The 14,731-nt window shown below is 51.7% G+C and overlaps 1 long non-coding RNA gene across 1 annotated transcript; it reads left to right on the top strand.

Moving 5' to 3' along the window:
* Positions 1-6,171: 6,171 nt before the first annotated feature.
* Positions 6,172-7,966, top strand: LOC144722168 (uncharacterized). Its single transcript, XR_013586021.1, has 2 exons — positions 6,172-6,260; positions 7,573-7,966. It is a non-coding gene; the product is annotated as an uncharacterized LOC144722168 (long non-coding RNA).
* Positions 7,967-14,731: the final 6,765 nt, after the last annotated feature.

Consider the following 14,731-nt stretch of genomic DNA (forward strand, 5'->3'; position numbering starts at 1 on the left):
AACTCTCTGCCTCTCGCAGGGAGCGCGGGGAGGCGGCACCGCGAGCCCCTCCCCCTCTCCCCCCTCTCCCCCGACCCCTCCCCCTCCTCCTCGGCTCCTCCTCTCACTCGCCCACATTCTCCTCCTCCCCTTCCTCCTCCCGCCCCTCTGTCTCAACATCCCCCCTCCTCCCCCTCCCCCCTCGCTCCCCCCTTGCCCCCCCCCCTCGCTTCCCCCTCGCCCCCCCTCCTCCCCCCTCGCGCCCCCAGCCCCCCCCAGCCCCGCCGCTGTCGGCAGGCGACTGCCGCCCGCCGCCGCTGCGCTCCCCAAGGCGGCGGGGAGGGCGGGGGGCGATGGCTCGGAGCGTGCGGCACCGAGAAGAATGGGATCCAAGAAGGGAATTGTTTCCTTGTAGCGGCCACGAGCGGCGTCGTGCGCTGTGGCTGTGGGGTTGTTTAAAAAAAATTGTTTGCATTACCGGTAACCGCATGAAAAAAGCCCGCTTTAAAGCGGTAACCGGTTTGCCGCACATAAAGAGATGTTCGGCAAGAAACACGTTTAACCCTTTTTAACTGACAGCTAAAATATGTGGCCGTATTACTGCATCGATCGCCGACTCTATTTGGAGTTGGTGGTCTGGACAAGGCTGAGAGCATTGCCACGCTGCGCTCACGTGGCGTGCACGTCAGGAGTGGTGCGGCTGCTGCCTGCAGCCTGCTGTGTGTGAGCAGCAGCAGCAGCGTCAGCACCTTCGCGTGTTACTGTTTCTGTTTCCAGCCCGCAGCTTCCTCCCACTGTGGTGGTGGGTTCTCCCATCATACGCACAGGTTGCAATGTCCACGTTGATTTAGTGTAACAAGGCGAGAATTCGAGAAAGCCGGATAGGAGTCTGATTCGCAAGAATGACCTGGGGCACCACAATGACAAAAGCTAAACAAATAAGTACAGCAACGAGGCAAATGGCAATCAGCACAAAAGCAACCGTTGGATTTCAACGAATGAGGGTTAGTTACATTGTGGCAATCACAAAACCAGCATGAGTCCAGTACACAGCTGAACTGTTGATGATCAACAGTGAGGATGAAGCCAGTCGCGTCTAGATTTCAAATTGCCATCACGTTGTTTCTGCAGCTTTAGGCCACATGGTCGTGTTTGGTGGAGCTCACTCTGAGTAGGAAGACGTCAGGCGCTGTCATCTAACCTGCCCGCACGTGTGAGCGCTGCCACGGGTCATGTTCACACTCTCAATTTGAGGTTTCCGCGTCTTTATTCTGTGGTCAGAGACCTTCGCCCCGGGCTCCGTGATGTAATTGAAGCCACACCGGGATTTCTACGTGAGATAGGGCACAGGCGGCAAAGCATTACAACCTCGTGTTCGCCACGACTGGGTTGCTTCAACGAAAGTAACTCGTTTTTATTTGAGCAAGTAAAGGCCACTGGCCACAAATGATAGCTCAAAGAAGTGGTTTATCATGCGGAAATCAAGAGCAACCAGATATTCTAAACGCATGTTTCTAAATGTGGAGAGAAAAACCGGAGGACCCGAGACAAATCCACGCGGCCAATTGGACAGACATGCAACCTCGAGATACACCAGGATCGGGGATCGAAGCCACGACCTCCTGTATACCAGGCGATGTAGTGAGTATCTCGCCACAGGCACTGTGACACAGAGACACACAGAGAGAGACGCAACACACAGAAAGGGCACGGAGACACAGAGACCAGGAGACACAGAGACCAGGAGACACAGACACAGAGACCAGGAGACACAGATACCAGGAGACACAGAGACAGAGACCAGGAGACACGTGACGCCCTCGCCAATGTGTGTAACTTCACAATGCGGAGTGCTGCGGAGCGCTCCAGCCCCCGTAGCCCCCAACCCACTAACCCCCCCCCCCCCCCCGTGGAGGGTGTCATGGATTGCCATGGCAGGGCTGGAGAGACGGCTGGAAGTGACGTGTGCTGCGTTGGCAGTGGTGCACAAGGAGAACCAACAACAACAACGACGACGCATTCGTCAATAGCAGAACTCGACTGGCGACGTTTCGGACATTGCCCCTGCTTCACCAGCACCTAGATCTACAAACGCGTCGTTCCCTTGTAAGGCATCGCTATCCATGTGTTACAGCCCTGCTGTGCCGCTCACGCCGAAGGCGACCTGCGCCCTGGCGGGCAGCGAGCGGGGCGCGTGGCGCCGTCACGAGCAGCGACACTGCCCGGACCACAGCTCAGGGTCAGCGGCAGCGGCAGCAGCAGCAGCGGCGGCAGCAGCGGACTCGGCGGGGCCGTGGGGAATGCGGATCGTGACCCGGGGCCGGCGAGCAATGCAGACAAACCGGATCGAGTCGGCAGCGCTCAGCGGCACGACCCTCCTTGGGGCCTTAATGGATGTTGTATTGATATTTACCAGACGGAATACATGGAATGTGCTCGTTATTGATGTAGGGCGCTATTTAAGCTGTCGATTTTCCATCGTAACTTCACTTGCAATTGCATTTGGCAAATACTGTATTCTGGTTTGTTTACATATTAGTACAACAGTCATCCTATATCTGTTTGTTTCTGTGGCTTGATTTTGTGATTGTGCTATGATCAGTTTCAACATAATTTTTCACGATCCGACTCGCGCTACAGATGTTTCTGCAGTATATTCGATTTCTCACGTGACGCAGTTGTTTTTGCGCCGATTTATATTAAATTCATCATTGCTGTACTTTATTTCATTTGTTTGCTGTTGTCATTTTGGTGATCCAGGTTACCCTTGCAAACGCGACTCTATCCTGGTCAATACATCGAAAACGAACTTCTTTAGAAGTGCTTATTGTGCTTAGTTTGTTTTTCTTCCCCAACACCTCCAATTAGCACGGTTGGCTAAGTACGGTGCGAAAAAAGTTCAACATACACACACTCTCACCTGGTCTCACGAAATCAACGTCACTTGACTTTAACAACCTTGACATCTCAGAACCGCCCCCATCCCCTGGGAAGTTTCACCTCTGGCCACCGCTGGAAAGTCTCATCGGCTCAAGGAAGGACCACAGGACGCGTTCATTAAAGACAATAAGCTGATTGCACCGTAAGTTGGGCAGATTTAATGTAACACTTCCAGCTCCCTTGTGGGCGCAAATTCATAACCTCGCAGCTCCTATTTAAGGCCAACGACAAAGACATATTCACCATGTTGGCTGCTGTCTGATAATGCTGGCTGTAGTACCAGCGACACGTCCGTACGCAGTCGTTCCACGTGGTGTGTGTGGGTCGCTCTCCAACGACACAGCGGCGGCGCTGCTGACGCGCTGATAACTTGGCGCTTGTGTTCATCACGTGACGACCTTTTAAATTGCTGTGTCGGTTGGCAGGAGGGTTTACGACACACATTTAACTTTTTAGATCTGTACCAAAAATCTATTATGACTCATGTAATTTAATCACCTTCGTGGTTATTAATCTGGAAATATTTCTGCATACAATGTAATACATGTGAACAAACGTGTTCACTGCTCATGCGTCAATGGGTACGTGTGTGTGGGTCAACAGGCACAGGACTCATTGGGAGACATCACGCAGAGTACGGGCGGGTCTCGGAAGCTCCCAACGGGAGAGGAGCCTCCTGAAATGTGTAGATTTTGAAATGGGACCCTACGGTAATAAAACAATAAAACAACATTCAACGTATGTTGTCCTGTAAATATCAATAGCATACCAACCGGCAGGGTCTCAAGGGGGTGCGTTCACAGATTGTGGCCGTGCAGCCCAAACTAACAACCATGTGGTGAACCACTCAAGTGTCCGCTCCTTCAAAGGAGGAGGAGGAACAGAAAACTACACAAACTCTCTCCCGAATCCCTCTCGTCGTGGCCAATATCTATCGACATTGGCACTGCGCCTCTGCACGTATCACTGCTGCCACCACACGCAAGAACAGAGTAGAAACAGTTGCCTGGACATTTGAGAATCACGCGTGAGTCGCCTGGGTTGTTCACTGTTGGTTATTTTATTTTATTTTCATTCATTTTGATGTTTTACCTACGTGACTTTACCGAAAAAAAAACCTAAGAAGATGATTCCTTGCAGTCACGAAAGCTTCAAATCTAGAATCCCTGTTGGTTGTTGTTGTTTTTAGGAGTGAGGTTCGCGCCGTGCGCTGTCCGCTCCCTGGCCTCCTCCTCCTCCTCATCTACGCCGCCGCCGCCGCCGCTGCTGCTGCTCTCGATCGTGAATATTTAATGTCGAGGGAACGGGCCGAGTGAAGGGGAGGGAGAGCGCGGGATGAGTGCCGGAGAATCACCGGGGCCAGGGGACGGATGTGGTTTCTCGGCGGCTCCCAAGGGGCCGCGCCGCCTCGCCCCCTCGCCCCCTGCTGCCCGCAGCTCTTCCGCCCATTAGCGCGCGTGACGGCGGTAAGGCGATACGGAGTGCTGCTTCTGCTGCTCCTGCTGCTGCTGCTCCTGCTGCTGCTGCTAATGCACCGCGCTGGCGTAGGAGCAGCAGCAGCAGGAGGAGGAGGAGCACTGCTCTCACGACGGAGGCTCTCTCCGGCGCACGGGGCGAGCAGCCAGTCGTGCCGAGTGCCCAGGGAGCACACGAGAGAGGGCTCGCTGGGTTTATTGCGCTCGCTTACTCCAGGAAAGCCTCGCACAGTCTCAAGACTACTTTTAAGCAGGGACCTGCCAAATGTTGGCAGTCGTGGGCGATGTCGCTGCTGTGTTTAATCAAATTAAGTTTATAATTTGCAGGTCATTATTCCGAACTTGGGGCTTTTGGCTAATGGTAGTTACAGTGTATGTTTTTTTTTATGTCTTGATGGAAATTGAGAAAGCCCAGGCAGCACACGAGGAGAACATACAAACTCCACACAGCAGAAATGCACCCTAACTTGGGAATCAAACCCAGTTGCTGCTTGCTGTGAGGCACGATTGTTGGCACTGGCGCCGCCGCTCGGGGAAGGCGAATATGCGAGTCATCAGTCGTCACACTTTGTTATGCTCACACAATTACCCGCGCGTTTCCACTGAATGTGAATTCCGATACAGCGACCCGAGCTATGGACATTTGCATCCTGCCGGGTGACCCTGTGGCATCTCTCTCCTTCGCAGGCGTCACAGAGAAAGCTGGCGGGACATGGCAGAGAAGACGACACGGCTTCATCATTGTGCAAAGCAGTTGGACCCCATTGGCGAGTCTACTCTGTCAGCATTTGCTGGCTAAAATGACTACCAAGTCGTAGGTCAGGCGTGGGCATCCTATGGATCGGCTGAGCTAGAGATGTGTTTAATGACAGTACGGGTTTCCCTCGCTTTATGTGGGTTAGGTTTGTACGATTTCGCATACGCGCGGTTATAACCTAATTCTACCCCCAAAATGATCCACTATGCGGTTTGAATTCACTCTGCATGCGGGTGTACGGTCTGACGTGGGACAGCGTTGTGTGCGTGTGTGTGTGCACATCACTGCGCGCGCTACCCGGCAGGCAGCCGTCTCCTCGTGCGGTCTCGCTTTGTGCGCCCTATTCTTGAAACGCATCTTACTACGACTAACGCGTAACGCGAGGGAAACCTGCACATGGGATTTGTGTGCACAACTCAGTTGCTCGTGTCACATGGACGACGTGTGGAAAGGCACACACGTGTGCATGTGTCCGTGCGTGTACTGTGAGTGTACAGTCAACGTCAATTTATACAAATACCAGAGCGATGTTCCACGTTCTTGAATTATTTTCTCTCCCGCTGCTCCGTTGACACTGCCATTCGGAATCCCGGCAGTGATGAATGTTCAATTCCAACTGAATGTGGAAGAGAGGGAGAGTAATTCTCTTGCGATGACGGCACGCCCTAATGAAAATCCACTCAACCCCATTTAGTGGATTTCCGATAGTCAAGCTCGCACCGCGTGAATCTCGCTAATGCGATGCACAGGACGACGAGTCCAAGCTCAACATCTCGCGTCAGGCCCCTGCCAGCCACGAGCAAGCCCGCAGGCTCTGTGAGCACACACGAACGTCGTCCCGCACCTCCTGTTAGCACGGCTGGCGACATACGGCGCGAAATACGATCAACATGCGTCCATACGAGCGAGTGTGGCATTCCTGTTGGACCCCTCTCCCCCTATGCCACACGGGCACTGACTTATTATATAACGCGCTCGCTCGCCCGTGACCCCGTGACCCCCACATGGCACGCTCGTCTCCTGGAGGCGACCGGGAGGGCCCTACGCAGAGAGCAGCCCACGACCGAGTCAGCCCAAATGCGGCTCTCTCCTGACGGCCTAATGAAGCGGTAAGCCGAGCCAATTATCCGCCTCTCTTTGGAACCCCGTAAGTGTGCATGGGAGGATGAAATACTAATCGCTCGGTGCGTATTGATCTCCGGTACTTAAAAAGTCCTGCTGAGAGATGGCGATAATTGTCGTTGATTATTGGTGTTTTATGCTTTCAAAATACCGCACCATATGCACGCTTGGAGTCTCCACGTCAACATTTGTTGTCATCACCATCATCAGCTCGCTTGAGCAGTGACCTCTTCCAAGTAGAATCCACGGACTTGCCCGTGAGAAGTAGACAAAGGTAGTGGCAGCTAGTGACATGTACTGGCTGGTAGTGGCGATGTGAGCGGCTGCTCTGAGTGGTTGTGCCCAGAGTGGATCTCAGAGGCAGAGCGACTCGTCAAGATTCAGGCGTGCTGCGGACAGGACTGGCGCTGGGCACAGATTGTTAGTGATGGTGTTGTCATGTGTTGTCATTTGTTGTTGTTATTGTTGTATTTATTGTTGACATTGTTTTTTGATGTTATTGTTGTATTTATTGTTGGTGTTGTTATTGTATTTATTGTTGTTATTGTTGTATTTATTGTTGTTATTGTTGTATTTATTGTTGTTATTGTTATTGTATTTATTGTTATTATTGTTATTCCACGTCTTTGGCCAGGAAAGCCTCACCGACTCCTTTCCAGGAGGGTGCTGCCATCAGTACAGTGACACCTCGATATGTGGATAGTTGATATATGAAGTTTCAGTATAACGAACTTTGTATCTGTTACCATTATTTTAAGAATAAAAAGAAAGTAGAATAATAAATAAATGCCGAAAACACTAAATAAATAATACATTTAGCGATCTCGAGTATAATATAAATAAAAATAAAATTATGTTTCTTTAATATTTTCTTTGAAATCAGATTTTTTATTTTAATACTGTACAGTATAAAATATATCATGAATTGTCTTTGTTTATAATATTAATGATAAGTTATAAAGTATAACAACATAAAAATAGGGTGTACCCTTTCTGGCAATAAAACAGGTGTTAAGATGTTAAAACACCAAAAAGAAAATTTTTTTCAAGGAATGTAGCGGAAGGGTCCTCCTGCGACTCCGTGCGGCTCTGCCGGACACATAAGTAGCTGATTAATATTGTAATCATCACGTGCGCTTCAAGCCACTGCAGCTGACAAGCTGAGTGCTCATTATTACACCACTTCACAGCAGCTTCTGTCCAAGCGCGTCTGCATCAGACGAAGCTCACTGTGAACGCCGTGCCCGGCAGGAGCTGTCCCCACGCAAACACGCAGCTCATTTAAATTCCCGTCTCCAGCTGCCAGCACGTGACTGGCCGTGCCATTGTGGGACGCGGACGAGTCGGCGGCGGGGATCCGTGATGAGGGCTCGCGACTCGGGGCTGCGGCGGCTGCCGCGGCGCGTCTCGCTGCCGACGCGAACAGCTCCACGGGCGGCGATTGAAGAACGCCGCTCGCGCGAGTGGAAGATCGCTCCGAGGTGACGATGACGACGCGCATTGTTAGCGCCGCCGGCCAACAACAACAACAACCACCACAACAACAAGAGGAGGGAGTGTGCCCGTGGCCTCACGAGGAACGGGCCGCTGGCGGGGTGGTCTGCACGGGCCGCTGCTGCTGCTGCTGCTCACAAAGGCGCTGCAGGCGCTGACAGCGATTGTTGAAGCGTTAATAAAGAACTGCTGTTTTAAAGTATTGCATTGAAAGGTTCTTTGGCAGTAGTGATACCAGATGCTACGGTCATACATGTTTAATGTCGTTACTAGGTCCATTTTTATGAAAGGTATAACCTGCTCAATATTTCATGCCGTTAAAGAGTGCAGGGGATGGGGGTGGGGGGGATCCTGAAGCGGCGTTGATGCCGCTCGAGATTGCCGCGAGCACTCCCAGTTGATGGCGATGGTGGCGTCGTCGTCTTCGGAGGAGAGGATGATGAGGATGAGGAGGATGATGAAGATGATGATGATGAGGATGAGGATAATGATGATGAGGAGGATGATAAAGATGAGGAGGAGGAGGATGAGGATGATGAGGATGAGGAGGAGGAGAAAGAGGAGGATGAGGATGATGAGGATGATGAGGAGGAGGATGAGGATGAGGATGATGATGAGGATGATGAGGAGGAGGATGAGGATGATGATGAGAATGATGAGGATGATGATGAGGAGGAGGATGAGGATGATGATGAGGATGATGAGGAGGAGGATGATGATGAGAATGATGAGGATGATGATGAGGATGATGATGAGGATGATGATGAGGAGGAGGAGAAGGAGGAGGATGATGATGAGAATGATGAGGATCAGCGCCGTCACGCAGCAAGGGACGCGGCGAGCCCCAGACACCGACACCGCCACGCCTGCTGCCCATCAAATATTGAGCACCTCTGGTAAGGAGAGAAGCAGTTCAATAAACTGCAATATAATCCACTCTCCTTGACACTGGTTGCGTTAATAAAATATGATACGTAGTTTTAATAACATTAACCCGCATTAGAAACTGTATATCTCATATAAAAATAATAACAATAACTCGTTTAAAAATCACAGCATCGCACGCATCAGTTGACGCTGTCACGCTGACGAGTGGCAACGTGCAGTGTGCGAAGACGTGAAGTGAATGCTGGCTGGAGGAGCAGATGGAGGCCTGTTGTTGAGACCCTCTGAGGGAGTGGATGGAGGCCTGTTGTTGAGACCCTCTCAAGGAGTGGATGGAGGCCTGTTGTTGAGACTCACTCAAGGAGTATATGGAGGCCTGTTGTTGAGACCCTCTGAGGGAGTAGATGGAGGCCTGTTGTTGAGACTCACTCAAGGAGTATATGGAGGCCTGTTGTTGAGACCCTCTGAGGGAGTGGATGGAGGCCTGTTGTTGAGACCCTCTCAAGGAGTGGATGGAGGCCTGTTGTTGAGACTCACTCAAGGAGTGGATGGAGGCCTGTTGTTGAGACCCTCTGAGGGAGTATATGGAGGCCTGTTGTTGAGACCCTCTCAAGGAGTGGATGGAGGCCTGTTGTTGAGACCCTCTGAGGGAGTATATGGAGGCCTGTTGTTGAGACCCTCTCAAGGAGTGGATGGAGGCCTGTTGTTGAGACCCTCTGAGGGAGTATATGGAGGCCTGTTGTTGAGACCCTCTCAAGGAGTGGATGGAGGCCTGTTGTTGAGACCCTCTGAGGGAGTATATGGAGGCCTGTTGTTGAGACCCTCTCAAGGAGTGGATGGAGGCCTGTTGTTGAGACCCTCTCAAGGAGTGGATGGAGGCCTGTTGTTGAGACCCTCTCAAGGAGTATATGGAGGCCTGTTGTTGAGACCCTCTCAAGGAGTAGATGGAGGCCTGTTGTTGAGACCCTCTCAAGGAGTGGATGGAGGCCTGTTGTTGAGACCCTCTCAAGGAGTAGATGGAGGCCTGTTGTTGAGACCCTCTGAGGGAGTATATGGAGGCCTGTTGTTGAGACCCTCTCAAGGAGTGGATGGAGGCCTGTTGTTGAGACCCTCTGAGGGAGTATATGGAGGCCTGTTGTTGAGACCCTCTCAAGGAGTGGATGGAGGCCTGTTGTTGAGACCCTCTCAAGGAGTATATGGAGGCCTGTTGTTGAGACCCTCTGAGGGAGTATATGGAGGCCTGTTGTTGAGACCCTCTCAAGGAGTGGATGGAGGCCTGTTGTTGAGACCCTCTCAAGGAGTATATGGAGGCCTGTTGTTGAGACCCTCTCAAGGAGTAGATGGAGGCCTGTTGTTGAGACCCTCTCAAGGAGTATATGGAGGCCTGTTGTTGAGACCCTCTGAGGGAGTATATGGAGGCCTGTTGTTGAGACCCTCTCAAGGAGTGGATGGAGGCCTGTTGTTGAGACCCTCTCAAGGAGTAGATGGAGGCCTGTTGTTGAGACCCTCTGAGGGAGTATATGGAGGCCTGTTGTTGAGACCCTCTCAAGGAGTGGATGGAGGCCTGTTGTTGAGACCCTCTCAAGGAGTAGATGGAGGCCTGTTGTTGAGACCCTCTGAGGGAGTATATGGAGGCCTGTTGTTGAGACTCACTCAAGGAGTGGATGGAGGCCTGTTGTTGAGACCCTCTCAAGGAGTATATGGAGGCCTGTTGTTGAGACCCTCTCAAGGAGTAGATGGAGGCCTGTTGTTGAGACCCTCTCAAGGAGTAGATGGAGGCCTGTTGTTGAGACCCTCTGAGGGAGTGGTTGGAGGCCTGTTGTTGAGACTCACTCAAGGAGTGGATGGAGGCCTGCTTGTCGAAGGCCGCTTGTGGAGCCATGCGGAGTCACCATGGCGCTGCTCTCAACTCCACGCAGCAGAGCCTCGCGCCAAGCCCCGAGAATCATTTTGAGGAATGTGTCGCTAGGAATGTCTGGCCGAATTTCCGTTTTTGAACACTTCTGCGTGTGGCTAGAAATTGGAGCATCTGGAGAAACCTCATTATAATAGGAGGGGAAGACACCCTCGGCTTCACACAGAGAGAGAGAGAAGTGCTGACGCCTGCTTGCTGTACTGCCCTCTCCTAGTACCTCGCTGCCCACTGGAATTACTGGTGGGCGCCACTACGCCGAGTTCATTCCCACGCATTGCAATTCTCGGTCTTCTCAAGACGTGAGAGCTATTCGGTTTGAAGTGCTGCGAGGAATGAGCGCGGGTTGCAGATTGACCACGTGCGTGCCGAGTCCAGCCCAGTTCCTCTTCTCGTCTCAGCCACTCGGCCAGCTGACAAGGGCTGCGTCGATATTCGGAGAACTCGAACACTCGAAGCACATTGCTCGTTACACCTACACTATGTTCATTGGTACTCAATGGACGTGCAATTTGCCAGCTACTTATAGACTGCAGCAGAACATGCGATGTTCTTTCTGTAGGAGTGCAGGCAACTCCCACCACCAAATCATCTGCTTCTGCCATCTCAAATCTCCTGGCTTTGACATTCTACCTCAATGACCCTGGTGTAAACATCAGTCGCATTAGAACATCAACAGGCCGATTTGCACATCTCGTTCATGAATTCAAAATTAAAGACAGTGCAACCCGAACTATGGACAATATAATACAATTATAGAGACACATAGAGACCCATTGAGATGCATAGAGACTCATAGAGACCCACAAAGACTCACAGAGATTCCTTAGAGACAAACCACAGTCTTGTGGCCATGCAACCCAAACTATGGACCATATCGCAAACCACTGTAGCCTGTGTTTCTTCAACAGGGAAGGAATATCAAAACTACACCAACTCTCTCTCCTGAAGCCCTCTCGCCGTGGCTTACAGACCTCGACATTGGTATCGACCTGAACATTTTATTGCCAGTTGCACAGCCACTCCACCCAGCACTGTGGGTGCGTTACGCGCGACACTCACGGTGCCAGTGAACGCATCCGTGACGTCTGTGCCACTGCCCAGGGGAGGGTTTCTGCAGGGCCCGACAGGCAGTCCCCGTGTAGTGGCATAGAACAGTCGTGTGGCAGCATAGCGCTGGCTGCTGGCAGGGAAGGGGATCTGCGGCGTACGGCAGCCCTGACGTCAGCAGGCCACGTGACACACCAGAGGAGGGTCTCGGGAAAGGTCACAGAAGGAACCCGCTGGTAGGTTCTAGAAAGGGGGCGTGGCCGGGGCGGAGCGAGGCCACGCTGAGAGTGTAAGGGGGGGGGCTGTGGGGGACCTAGGGGCTGTCGTGGGAGTGAGGTCCCCGTCGTGATGCTCAAGTCCATCGTCGCCATTCTTCTCGTCGTTGTCTCCACCATCTCGGGGCCCCGCAGTCAGACAGCCTCCCAACTGTCCCGGCTGAGAAGCGTCTAAACATGACGCGTGTTGATCCCGATGGTGCTCACTAATAAAGAAGTGCCTCCAAGTCCTATCGTCTCCGAGTTAGTCACTACATCTTCTTAGGTTTTTTCGGTAAAGTCACGTAGAAAGTAAAATAAAATAAAAAACAAAAATCACGACGTTTCGGAGGCAACACAAGTCTCTACCGAAAAAACCTAAGAAGATGATTCCTTGCAGTCACGAAAGCTTCAAATCTAGAATTAGTCACTATACCTGTAACAGAGAGCACCAGACCCACACGTCGCTTTGAAAATAATTCAGTCAAAGTGGTTTCCTCACTGCTCTATTCACTGGTTAACAAAAGATGAATGATCTGTGTTTGTACGTTTCTGTCCAAACAGATAGCCCAAACAAACACCACGTGGGTCAGAGAGAAAAGCGCTCAACCAACGTCTACGGTGACATGTGATGGGCTGAGATACATCAATGAGGCAACAAAGTTTCATGTTTAAAAAGTGTCTGAGTTATCAACAATACTTTGAAGTGCCAAAACAATCTTCATTAGAACGAAAAGGCAAGGACTCAATGCATTTGAGAGTAAATTGAAAATGCCTCTAGATACACAAGACGACTAAAACATATTTTTTGTGACAGATTCATTACTTTAAAATCATGCAATACATCTCACGGACACACGAAGTCTACCAACTCAAGCCAGCTGTGTGCGACAGGTCGAGAGGGCGGCACCCGAGGTGGCCAAACATGGCATCAATTCCATGTTTGTGGCCGACAGAGGCTTTCATGTCGTCCAAATATCCCTGGCGGGAGACTAGTTCATAAACTCATCCAGTGGCGGCTCGCGACATCTCCACGAGGTGGGGCTGTTGTGAGCGACCTCTGAAAATATGGTGTTCTCATTCAGCAAAACGTCGTCATGTTATTGGGCTTCCCGTGAAAGTGATACACAACTGTCTTATCTACCAACGGTCTGGCATTTATAAACAATACGAAACAAAACAACAAAGCACTCGAATGCCGTCCCCATGACCCTCAAGTCCACACTACACAACCCCTTTGACACTGCCAAAAGCCGGGAGAGAGCGTGCGGACCGTGAGCTGCTGTATTTGCAGAGTGCCACCTGGCGTTGCGACATCGTCTCTCATCACAGCCACGGGCGCCTCCTGCACCGCCCTCAATGTGTCTCAAGCGGCGCGGCTCCACTGCTCGAAGCTGCTCGTCGCCGTGAACGAAGACGGGAAACCTCTCACTCGGAGCACGCCTTCACGGCCGCCCCGAGACCTCCCCGGGGCACATGAACAACTCAAAATGTTATTTTAATTGGGAAATTCACGTTGAAAGAATAATTATATTTTAATTTATTTAAACACAACTAAACAATTTATCTAAAAGTATTTTGATGAGAAAATCAATGTCTCACCTGCAGCTGCTTGGTGTGACGGTGTCCCAGCGGCCCCCGAGTGCCGAGCCGAGCCTGAACGCGCCTGAACGCCTCCTCCGTCACTTCGCTTGCAGCGGGAGGCGGCACAACTCAGTGGATTTGACGACGAATCTGGGAATTGTTTTATCTTAAAATAGACATGCGCTCCTGCAACAGCCCCGCCTATAGGCGACCTGCACGTTTCCATACCCTCGCTGGAGCCTCCTCATTGGAGCCGTCTAATCGTACGGGCTGTGTCATGCGTCGCTTATTGCTGCGGATTTGTCATCCACTGTGACCTCAAGGCATTGATTTTAGAAAATATATGAATGACAAATAGACACTCATCTTCATTGAGAGCACAGTGTGTGTACATCCTGTGTGTGACCCCGTGCTGAATCGGAGCCTTCTCTCATCCAGGAGCGTGCTTGGCATCCTTCACCGTGCTGGACATTGCGGGTTGGTGCACGCTGGAAGCAGAGAGACTTGTGCGAGGGGTATCAGGAGTACAACACACTTGCATCGGCCCAGCAGAGTCCAACCGCAGCGACTCTGAGTTCTGGGACGTCGTGTAAAGGACCGCACCGCGAGTGTCGCTGCCAGAGTCGGCACGGGCAACTGAGGCGGCCCTGCGGCGAGCCACACGCAGCTCCACCTCGCCGCACGTGCCACGTGCCTCTCACTCCACGTGTGACGTGTCTCTCACTCCACGTGCGACTTGCCTCTTCATTCCACGTGTGATGACGGAGTGGCTTCTGCCAGCTTCTATTCGCCGCGTTGCTTTTCTTCATTAGTTTTCCGTAAATATATAAATGTGTCATTAAACTCGCCACCACCCGACACAGCCAACTAGTAAGGGTTGTCACGTAAACAGAACGTGGCCAATTTATCACTAGTACAGCACACCGGTGTGTTGGAGAGCCAAGCCACAACATTTACAATCTGAGTACGACGTTTCGCCTGTAGTTACAATTAGCTTCATCAGGCGACAGCCAGATTTTATTTTTCGTAAATTTAGAGCCCCGGCTCACTCTCACAAATCGGACTCCAACCTGCTCTCTCGAGTCCTCCTCACCTGGTTACACAAACCAACTTGACGGGACTGCAACAAGCGGGTCCCTGTACGTGCGTCCGACTTATCTCGCACCGTACGCAGCCAACGGTGCTGATCGGAGGTGTGGAGGCACCTGGTGGCCACCTGGGCTCGTTGGGTGGCGGCGGCAGCGCGAATCTGCGGGGTCAGAGTCGCCCACGGGCGTGG

This window comes from Lampetra planeri, chromosome 13, assembly GCF_965212315.1.
Source record: "Lampetra planeri chromosome 13, kcLamPlan1.2.h2, whole genome shotgun sequence".
NCBI classification, from domain to species: domain Eukaryota; kingdom Metazoa; phylum Chordata; class Hyperoartia; order Petromyzontiformes; family Petromyzontidae; genus Lampetra; species Lampetra planeri.